Source organism: Podarcis cretensis (genome assembly GCF_951804945.1).
Source record: "Podarcis cretensis genome assembly, chromosome: 1".
In the NCBI taxonomy this organism is placed as follows: domain Eukaryota; kingdom Metazoa; phylum Chordata; class Lepidosauria; order Squamata; family Lacertidae; genus Podarcis; species Podarcis cretensis.
Window position 1 is genome coordinate 30,912,468 of NC_137170.1, and position 11,442 is coordinate 30,923,909.

Genomic DNA, 11,442 nt, shown 5'->3' on the forward strand with positions numbered 1-11,442 from the left:
AGGGCTCTGCTCACAAATGAGCCCAGAGAGGGCTGCCGACGTGCGTTATGCAAACAGCACGCTCTGTTCCGACCTTTTCCAGACACCTCAACAAGAGCAAGCGCAGAGAAGACAGGCAGTCCTTATCACTCCATTAAATGCTCGACTGTGTAAGATCCCTCTGCTCCAGTGACGGCTGTGCAAACCCATAAATCCCGGCCCGCTTTCCTGCCAAATGGAACAGCAAGGTTTACATACTTCCCCTAAGTGGTAAGCAAACTTCCTTTCCAAGGGACAGGCAATCTATCAGAGCTCGCCGGCTCAGTTAGCCCCCTGATCTACGAATGCACAGCTTTTCTCAAGTGGCCAAGAGTCATGCTCATCTCCCCTGAAAAATCTTGGGTTTGCAATCACACTGCACGCTTCTGAAGACCAGATTCTGGCGGCAAACAAAAGGACAACATCAACGTTCACATTCCCAGTTTGTGTGCTTCAGCTGGCTGCTGTTCAGATCAGGAGTCTGATCCAGCCACAGCAGGTACATTTGGCTCCTGGGAACATAGGAAGATACAGGAAGACGCTGAGCCACTCAGTCCTTTAATCTAATTTAACACTGTATATGTGGACCAACAGTGGCTCTTCGGGATTCAGGAGTCTCCCCCAGCCCTTCCTGGAGATGCCAAGGACTAAACCCGGGACCTTCTGCATATAAAGCATGTGGCTTTACTATCGAGCCACAACACTTACCCTAAAGCCTAGAGGAATGTTTGGCTCCTGGCGCCCATCCAATCACATAGTCTTGGGCAACTGATGTCTCTTAGTGTGGTAACAACAAAGCCAGTTATTATGGACAGAAATATCCTCCTGCCAAAACAAGCATTTCCTCCGCTTTTTACAGTTTGATTGAAACAGGATTAAAAGATCAAGATAGGCATTTGTTGTGAAACAACTGTGTCTGTGTCCATGTGAAAAACTACAGCTCCCATTTTACCGTATTTTTTGCACCATAACACTCACTTTTTTCCTCCTAGAAAGTAAGGGGAAATGTCTGTGCGTGTTATGGAGGGAATGCCTACGGGTGGCATGCCTACGGATTTTCCTCCTCTAAAAACTACATGCGTGTTATGGTCAGGTGCGTGTTATAGAGCGAAAAATACAGTAAATCATGCCATAGTCAATCCACAGTGAAAATAGTCGTGAAGAGGCTTATTTCGCAGCAATTTACAATAACCACAAACACTGACAGACCATTTTCAAACTTGGCTTCCTCCTCCCCTTGCTAAGGAGAGGAGAGGAGGAAAAACAATATCACTGGAATAATGTATAATTCTGTATGCTCAAAGAAAAGGCATGTGGGTCTGTGGCCCTGCTTTAGTCTGCACAACACTGTAAATCTAATTGAGCCTTCCAAGTGAAAACCTGAGGGAAGAGGATATTTATTCTTCTGCAGCAAAGGAACAAATCTCCACTTCTAAGCAGGAATGCTGGAGCTGACGTCCTAGCTTTGACAAAGGTGAGGGGCAGGATGGGCGAATTAAGAAATGCACAGCTCCAATGCAATTCTTTTCTACTCTGTTGTATGAATTAGACTGGTAGCTTATACTACCTGCCCACTGTTCTAGCAAGCTCAGCCCCGTCTACTCAGACTGGCAGTGGCTTTCCAGGGTCTCTTGAAAAGGTTTCTCCCACCCCAGCCTAGCTGATCCTTTTAACTGGAGGTGCAAAGGATTGAACCTGCCACCTGCATTCAAAGCAAGTGTTCTGGGCCTGGGATAGCTCAGTGGGGACAGCATGAGACTCTTAGTCTGAGAGTCGTGGGTTTGAGCCCCATGTAGGGCAAAAGATTCCTGCATTGCAGAGGGGTTGGACTAAATGACCCTTGTGGTCCCTTCCAACTATACAATTCTACTGTTGAGCTGCGGTTGCTGCCTGCCAAACAGTCTGCTGCTATGAAAAGGAGGGTGGCTCCCATAACCCTGCTCAAATCCTAGCTCAACCACCACCACAAAACAGCCTGCCTCATTTCCAAGCTTTCAGGATGTGTTCCGACCAGGCTAGGAACAGCTCGAAGCAGCTCCAGGGCCTGAAGACCTAAATAAAGGAGATGACAGTTCCAATCTATCAACTTCTTGTGGCTATGAAAAAGCACAGGAGGCCAGTAGGTCTGTGGCAGACATCTGAATATTATTACACTCCCATGCACTGCAACACCAGCAGTCTGGATTCAGAGGTAGTATACAGTGATACCTCAGGTTACATACGCTTCAGGTTACAGACTCCGCTAACCCAGAAATAGTACCTCGGATTAAGAACTTTGCTTCAGGATGAGAACAGAAATCGTGCTCCGGCGGTGCAGCGGCAGCAGGAGGCCCCATTAGCTAAAGTGGTGCTTCAGGTTAAGAACAGTTTCAGGTTAAGAACAGACCTCCGGAATGAATTAAGTACTTAACCCGAGGTACCACTGTACTGGCAAAATCCCTTCATGATAGTTACAGCCATGTCCCTTCACAGTCTTGCCCCTTCTAAGATTATACAATAAAATTATAGTTACTCAATACTTTCTTTATTAACGTACAGTGGTACGTTAAATATTGGGGGTGCATAAATATTGGGGGTGCATTGCACCAATCAATACTGATCTAGCGTTTCAGCCAGATCCACTGTTTTCTGCACACATAGATGGGCAAATGATTTGCAGTGCTGCAATATCTTCTTTCAGAGGAACTTAAACTGCATTTTTCATTAAGTTCCGTTGTGCATAGCACAACCTGCATACCATTCTCTTGAAACTGAAGCACCCTGTAGCTTTGGATACGGGAGACAGGGACCCTACTGCCGAAATAGGAACAGGTCCCCTGTAACCCTGGACCACTACACCACTGGCCAACTTCTCTCCCAAACAAGCATATTCCTAGAGGAGCAGTATGTCAAACATGGCAATGGATTTCCAGAAGGAGGCACTCTCCTGTTAACTATCTTCCCCATCTGCAAGGTGACATGGCCTAAATTCTTTAACTTGTAGTAATAGACTGCTACTACAACAGCTTTGAGGATGTGTGTGCACCTGTTACTCACATGGTGATGGTACATTTCAGCAGAACGCTACGAAGTGCTAAGAACATGACAGAAACAAACCCTACCAACACTTTTAAAAATGAAGCCTTTGATAGATATAGCAGGAGAGGAACTGACCTGCTGCCACACACCTTAGAAGTACAGTGGTACCACTAGTTACGAATTTAATTCGTTTTGGAATTTAATTCGTGTTCTTAACCTGAAACTGTTCTTAACTAGAGGCGTGCTTTCGCTAATGGGGCCTCTTGCTGCCGCTGCGCTGCCAGCACACGATTTCCGTTCTCATCCTGGGGCAAAGTTCTCAACTCGAGGTAACTCTTCCAGGTTGGCAGAGTTTGTAACCTGAAGCGTTTGTAACCTGAGGCGTTTGCAACTCAAGGTACCACTGTACGTTAATAAAGAAAGTAAAGAGATAACTGCTTGCTAATCCAGAATTTAGATGACCACGTCTTTGCTCAACATCCAGTTACAACACACCCTTTCTGCGAGCTCTTCCAACATCTCCCCCCTCCCATCTGTTTACCATCCGGCCAGAAAAACAGTGTATATTGCCCACCAATAAGGTTGCCATGGCATCGAGAGATGCTGCTGGGCAACAATGCACCAATATAACCCGTCATACCCTGCAGCGCCAGCATTCCCAGGCATCTGCATCCCTCTGTCACTTTTATTGTGATTTACGGCCACTTCTCTTTCACTGCAAATCAGAAACAAGCAAGAATCTCACGTTGCTGAAATACAGATTCCTTCAAGGTAGTACAGGGGAGGCAAAATTGGATCGCTACACCCTATTTATAGGAGAGGATTTTCCCGCCCTGAACTTCACCCTAGGGGCTTGGAGTTTGTTTATTTATTTTTTATATAAATTTTATTTTCCGTTTTTCACAAGTTGACAAATACACACCTTACAAACGCATACCTCCAATACAATTGAATATTTTACTTCCCTCCCCCCACCCCCTTTTGTGGTTCCTTTTCTAATTTAAATTAACACTGCATTTTCCACTTTATTCCACTTTTTAAAGTTATTCTTCCATTTATCTTAGTACAATTTTAACTGCTAATGAACTTGTTTGTACGCCAGAATTTTTCAAATATGCTACAAATTTTCCTCACCTTTTTTTAAATAAAAAAAATCCCTCTTGGTTTCTTATTACACCTGTCAGTTTTGCCATTTTGGCACAATCCATCAATTTAATCAGCCATACTTCCTTAGCAGGTATAACATCTTCTTTCCACCTCTGGGCAAACACCATTCTGGCTGCAGTTGTGGCATACACAAATTTTTAGGGTCCTTCGGAATCTCTATATTCACTATCCCTAACAGAAAAGCTCCTGTTGTTGTTGTTTTTTAATTAAAGTTATTTTAAACATTTTATTCAGTTCATTATATATCATTTCACAGATTTCCCAGGGGCCTGGAGTTTAAGCAGGACCACTCTGGAAAGCAACTGTATTCACTGTTGGTGTGCCATGGTTTCCTACAAACATACATATCTTTAAACACCCATGTTGTATCCCAGAACAAGCGGAGAATTGTAGTTTCCATTTTAGAAAAGAGGAAATTTCTAATCCTGGTGGCTACGGCGAGCCGACTGACACTATGCAAGGAGCATCTCAGAAGCCATGGTGGGTAGCAGTGGCTTGAACCAAGCTTCCCAGCAGCCACAGGTTACGGCACTGCAGTAGACTGAGATGTGTATTCAAGACACGCCCTCCTCTGCTTCCAGGAAGCTTCATGCACTTGGTGCAATAATAAATACAGGCCCAGAATAAAGGGCAGTGATAAAAAGAGGCAGGTGCCACGTAGTTCGCTTCAATGGATTCCTAAAGAGGTGTGGGTGTGAGGAAAAGGCCAAACATCACCAAAGAGTTTAGAAAAAGCTTCAGCGGGAGAAAATATACTGACATTCTGAGAGCACCGACTCCCTATGCAAGCAAACTATAAAGGAGCTCGGCAGTTTTTATGGTCTCTGTGTTTCTGATTAGCTCAACAGCCCCAGTGCAGAAGCTACTCCCGTTCCAGCACTCATAGAATTCATTCACAAAGCACTCATGATTAGGGCCGTCATACAAAGATATAGAAGTTATGAACAACAGGGTGATCGTAGGGGCAAAGCCGTAGATCAATAGCTGAGCATCAGCAGAAAGTCTCAACTTCAATCCTTGGCTTCTCCAGTTTAAAAGATGGAAAGGACTCCTTCCTCACTCCTTGTAGGCAACCTTTGGCCCTCCAGACGTTTTGGACTACAATTCCCATCATCCCTGACCACGGGTCCTGCTAGCTAGGGATCATGGGAGTTGTAGGCCAAAACATCTGGAGGGCTGAAGGTTACCTAAGCTGTTGTAGAAGAACGGCCAGTCAGAGCAGGCCAGGGGTCTCCAACACTGTGCTCGTGAGCATGCAGATGCACCCTTGACACCTTCTCCTGACTCTTACAGAGTCTCTGAGGGACCCTCCCCTTCGCTACTCTCTTGGTTGTGAAGTGATGAGGGTTGTTACCTTTTTCTCCCTTGAAAAGTGGCACTCTTCCCTACTTCCTCTTTCAGCTCTCATGTTCTATTTAAGGCTCAGATTAATTCTACTAGATCTGAATTTTACCCCAATCACTTGGAAAAGTGAAATATGTGTGCACATGCTTTCTCTTTTTCTGTCTCTCAGATGTGTGTGTGATTTGAGGGAGAGAAGTGAACAGAGGCAGGGAAGCCCACAGGACTCCCTCAAAAATGCATTATGTGTCCACATGATTATAGAATCATAGAGTTGGATGAGACTCCCAAGGGCAATCTAATCCACACACCCCTTGAAATGCAGGAATCTCAACTAAAGCACCTGTGAATATCCATTAAAAAGGCAATACTGAGCTACAGAGACAAATAGCCTGGTTTGATATAAGATAGGTTCCTATGTGTTCCAGGTATTATAAGCATAGTACAGTGGGGTATTACGTGCTCTGAAATCAAAAGTGGGTTTTGAAAATTCCTTTTATAGGTCACCAGTGTGAAAATTTTATCTTCGTACTGAACTAACTTCCCACCACTGTCCCTGAAATGAAAATTCCTGGATCACAGCCTACCATCCCAAAAAGTTTCCACAGCTGGCAGGAGATCCCAATTCATCATTTGGGAGTTCTCCTATGGGTCAGTGCATTTTTTTAATAAAATCAGCATATAAAAGCAAAGGTCCTAGATCATATTGCAGGCCAACTAGTGCAGTAATAGTTATGCTTCAGGATTAGGTATAGATTTGTCAAATTCTTCCCATTATGGTAAACTTGTGTCTGAGCTGTACCACCACAGAGGGCAGGTGAGGATCTCACAGGTTGGATTGTTCTTCCATACCAAAAAAATAAAAAATCCATCCATACAAAAAACTAGAAGTCATGGAGAAGGGTTCTATTTGAGTCTTTTCCCTCTGAGATGCTTTTTGTTTCTGAAGGGAGGAGCACTCAATTGTGCAAGCCCAACACCTGCAGTCAAAAATGGTGACACCCAACTAGGCCTCTGTCAGTGCTTACTTTCTTTTTTAAAAAGAAGAGAAGAAAAAGGAGATGGTGATGATCAGGCCTGCCTACAAGGCATAGTCTGTTAATGGGAAGCCTTGCCCCGTCTAACGTGGGGAAACTTAGCTGCTTGTGACAGAAATGCACTCAGTATTGCCCTTTCTACCACTAACTAATATACTCCAGGGCTGAGTCAATGCCTTCAAAATAGTACCTGAGGCTTATAGTACAATTCTATACATCTTGTTGTCTTTATTTATTTTATTACTCATTAGATTTCTTATCCATCCCAGGATGGTTTGCAGCAATTTTAAAATTAAATATTAAAAACAGTTCAAAACAAATTACAGTCAAAAGAATGCAGTAGGTCTTAAAGTGTATATATATATCTCTCTCTCTCTCACACACACACACACACACAATACCAGGAGTCAAAAGGCCAGGGTAAGAGGTGCATCTTCTTGCAACCTACATAATGAAGGCACTGGTCGCATCAATGTGGGGAGGAAATTCCATAATTTAGGGGTTGCCACCGAGAATGCTCTCCTGGGCCGACACCTCAAACACCTGAGGGCAGTGCCCCCAACCCGCCCCCACTGCTGATCTTGACACCCACAGAGGCGGCATTCTTTCAGATATTTGGGTGTAAGCCATTTATTCAGAAGTATGTCCCATTGAGTTAAATTGGACGTTCTCCCAGGTACGTGGGACTGCAGCTTTGAGCCTCAAATTTCAGCACAGGTGCCTCATAAATATGTAGACAGCTGGCACAGAATCTATTACCATTTAGAAATTGTAGTTTAAGATCACTCTGCCAAACTTATGCAAGTGGCAAGGTTTTCATTCTTTCATCAATAGTCAGCACAAGGCTAACCCCACAATTCTGATAAAGGAGCAACTAGGCACACTCACATTTTATTCTATTTTAAAACCATACACATGTGCATCTCTTTCCTTTCTGAAGCTGCTTTTATTTCCATGCCCTTTCTGTGGTGCCCATCCTGTTTCCGACTGTGGCTGTACAGATGTCGCCACCAGACCAAAAACAAGGCCCAAAGGCCCGACTCTTTGGTTGGGGTTTTCTTCAGGCTTCCTACCCTACAACTACAACACCATCTTCGCCGCTGCTTGCCAGCCCAAGCAGGGTCCGCGAGCAAAGGAGATTCCCCCAGTCTGCTCCTCAGATCATTGCAGGCAGGCAAACCACCCCCGCCCCCAGTGCAAAGCCCCTCCTCTCCTTTCCCATGGGAATCTCTCGCCACAGCAACGCGGACCCTAAGGAGAACATACATCCCTATGGCTAGCTTAGGTCGGTGGTGGTGGTTTCCTACGGATCCTGACGGCCTCCCAAGCCATTCCTGCCTCGTGATTTGGAAATATATGCGCACACAACCCTTCCCTTCTTCCTCCAACCCCTCTGGGATCTCCACCACCCGAGGCGGGCTGCTCTGCGCGCATCTTCACGAGACGCTGCAGTCCCCGGTCACAGAAGTCGTGCAAAAAAATTAGAAAGGACCATGCTGCAAAAGAATTGCTTCCCTACCTGGGGGAAAAAAGGTAGCCGAGATCTTGCTTTCCCCTCCCGCCTGCTCCGGCGTGAAATCGAAGGACGCTTTCCCGAAGGACGGCCGCCGGAGACACTTTTTGGGGCCAGCTTTTCCCGGCGTCTCCCCTCTCCAGATCAACGGCACACCTGCTCCGGTTTGCAGCGTCAGGCTGTTCCAGGCGCCCAGCGAGAGACCATAACAAACCCACTTTTCGCTAGGCAAGGGGCCGTCGCTAAATTCCCGAATCAGTGCAAAGGGCTACTCGCGCCTTTCAGGAACTGGAGCAGAGAAACCCGGTCTCTGCCCCACCCACATCCCCTCCCGGGTTCGCTCGGCGCGCCGTGACCGCGCAGCTGCATCCTGGCGTGGCCGCGGTGGCGCGCCAGCCCGGCCTCCCCTCTCCTCGAGCGGGGGTCTCCGCGCCTGGAGCTCTGGCTCGAAGGAAGAGGACGGGCTTCCCACGAGGTAGAAGGCAAGAGCCGCCAGCAGCAGCGGGCAGCAAGGGATCTTCCCGTTCCGCCTCCGCCCTGCCCTCCTGCAACGCGGCGGCGGCGAATGCGCGCCTCGGCCCTCGCTTTGCTCCCGAGTTGCATGCCCGGGGAAGGGACTCTCTGCAAGTTGCCGAGCTAAGCCGAAGCACTTCGAAAACGCGAAAGATGCCCATGAGCCGGCGGCAAGGGGTCGGTCCCTTCACGAGGGTAGCTCGCACCCTATCAGCGATCCTGCTCTGGGGTTTTCGCGTTGCAGACTGTAGCCCAACAGGTGCACCTTTCTCTGTCCCGGAAGTGCAATGGTTGGGGGAGCATCATCAGCTGATTGTTTTTACGTAGTTATAGCAAGTTAATAATAATAATAATAATAATAATAATAATAATAATAATAATAATAATAATATATTTATACCCCGCCCTTCCAGGTTCAGAAAACCAGGCTCAGGGCAGCTAACAACAAATTTAAAACACTTAATTGTAATACAACTTAGAAGCAGCGTGAAATACAGTATAAAAGCATGAATGACAATAAAATTCAAAGTTTAAAAATCATTTTGGGGAATTCCATCCAATAAACATAAGATAGTCACCAGGGCTAGCTGGCTGAGTTAATCCTAGTTGGGCCAGCGAGGAGGCCAGGGGAGAATTAGCTGTGGGGTCTCAGAGCGAGTAATCTTCATAAAAGGGGAGGGGGAGGGAAGAGAAGTGAAGTGAAATAAAAGATCAGGCTGAATTCAAATTAAAGGCCAGGCAGAATAGCTCTGTCTTACAGGCCTGGCGGAAGAAGGTTAAATCCTGAAGGGCCCTAGTCTCATGGGTCACAGCATTCCACCAGGTCAGACCCATTACTGAAAAGGCCCTGGCCCTGGTGGAGGATAGTCTGACTTCCTTAGGGCCTGGGACCTCTAAACTATGGTTATTCATGGACCTTAAGGTCCTCTGCGGGGCATACCAGGAGAGGCGGTCCTGTAAATATGAGGGCCCTAAGCCACAAAGGGCTTTAAAGGGCAAAACCAGCACCTTGAACCTGACCCTATACTCCATCAGGAGCCAGTGCAACTTGTAAAGCACTGGGGGAATATGCTCCCATGGCAGGGACCCCGTGAGGAGCCTCGCTGCAGCATTCTGCACCCGCATTCTGGGACAGTTTCTGGGACAGTTTCAAGGGCAGCCCCGCATAGAGCGAATTACAGTAGTCAAGCCTGGAGGTGACTGTCGCATGGATCACTGTGGCCAGATCGGGGTGGGAAAGGTAAGGGACCAACTGCTTAATGCGGCGAAGATGGAAAAATGTCGCCTTAGCTGTAGCTGTAACCTGCACCTCCATGGAAAGGGAGACATCAAGGATTACACCCAAACTCTTAATGGAAGGCAATGGCACTAATTGGGCCCCACAAGAGAAGGGGTGTGGCTTACCTGCCCCCTGCCATTTTATTCAAGTTGGTACACCCCACATAAGCGATCACAAGAAGCGGTGCACACCCCCCGTTTGAATGGCAATGCCCCTCAACTTTGGGGATGTTGATATTTTTTTTGGCAGTGAGGAGGGGGGGGGGAAGATGAAGGAACCTCGGCCCCTAGGAGTTGGCTCCTATGAGTCAGGCTGTTTGTCAGAACGTAGCCCAGTACTGTTTACTCTGACTCGCTGTAGCTCTCTGCAGAGTTATTTACAGAGAATTATCTAGTTAATAAGCTACTTAGTAATAGTTAAGATTCCTGCATGATCCTCGGGATCTTTCCAACTCTACAATTCTATGATTTCGTGTTTTTTTAAAGGAGGGCCTCCTGCAGATACCATCTTTATCAGGCAGTTCATCCTTCAGCACACTGTTTTAGAAGTTATGTAACTTGTGAAGTAATTGCAATTAAATGATTTGAATACATCTAGAATTCGTGTGTACAGGTGCTGGCTGAATGAAGAAACTGTACAGGAGGGGTGAGGAATCGATTTCAGCATGAGCGATGAATTGGAATTTGCCCAACTTTACAGAAGGCCACATTGCTTTGGTGGATATGACAAAAGTAGGCGGGGGCAAAAACCACAAAGCAACACCCCCCCCCCAAATGGATGCACCTTGATTTCCCCCCCATTGTCAGGAACACACAAGCACAGGGCACACAGCACTCTCCTTTACACACACACACACACACACACACACACACACACACACATGCACAGAGTCATATAAACTCTTGCACACCAGATATGAGGCAGGCACACAAACACATATATGCAAAACTACCCCTCCATTGCTGGTGGCGGTGGCAGGGAAAGATCCCTCTGCGGATTCTTTAGATAGGGGTTTTATCTTCCCATCTTGACAGTAAGCACTACAGCACTAAAACTGGAGATAACCCCTCTGTGAGCAGGCTGAGGGGTTATCTCCAATGATAGAGCTTAGTACTCAGATCAGAGATCCTTTGGCCTAGTCTTTAAGAGTAAAAGGCAGTATTTCTACCGCTACCAATCCAAGTACTAGAGTGGGGAGGAAGGCTGCCTTTATCATTGTTGCTATTATTTATTCAGTTTATATACCACGTCTCATCTGTAGATCCCAGGCCAGTTCACAGCATAAAGAGCAGGAAGAGAACTTACCTCCAATTAGCACCGGGTTGCTTAGATAATCCTTTAACTGTCCCACATCTGATGCCATATGACAGCAGGTAAATGGCAGGTGGGCACTGTTTGCCACCATGGACCAAATGGAGAAGACTGGCAGGCCCAATTAGACCTGTTGGAGCAGAGGTTCCCCACAGCTGTTGTTCAGCATCAGGTGAGTTGGAGGCAATGATCTGTTAAGGTACTTTGTTCTAAAGGAGGAATCCAGTGCCTAATCTATCTGGTCA

The 11,442-nt window shown here is 46.5% G+C and overlaps 1 protein-coding gene across 1 annotated transcript in view; it reads right to left on the reverse strand.

Moving 5' to 3' along the window:
• TMEM63C (transmembrane protein 63C) overlaps window positions 1-8,562 on the reverse strand; it is a 66,402-nt gene extending 57,840 nt beyond the window's left edge. The window contains exon 1 of the mRNA XM_079971901.1: window positions 8,101-8,562. The gene's annotated coding sequence lies outside the window, so the exon portion shown is untranslated. The remainder of the gene's footprint in view (window positions 1-8,100) is intronic.
• Between the last annotated feature and the right edge of the window lie 2,880 nt (window positions 8,563-11,442).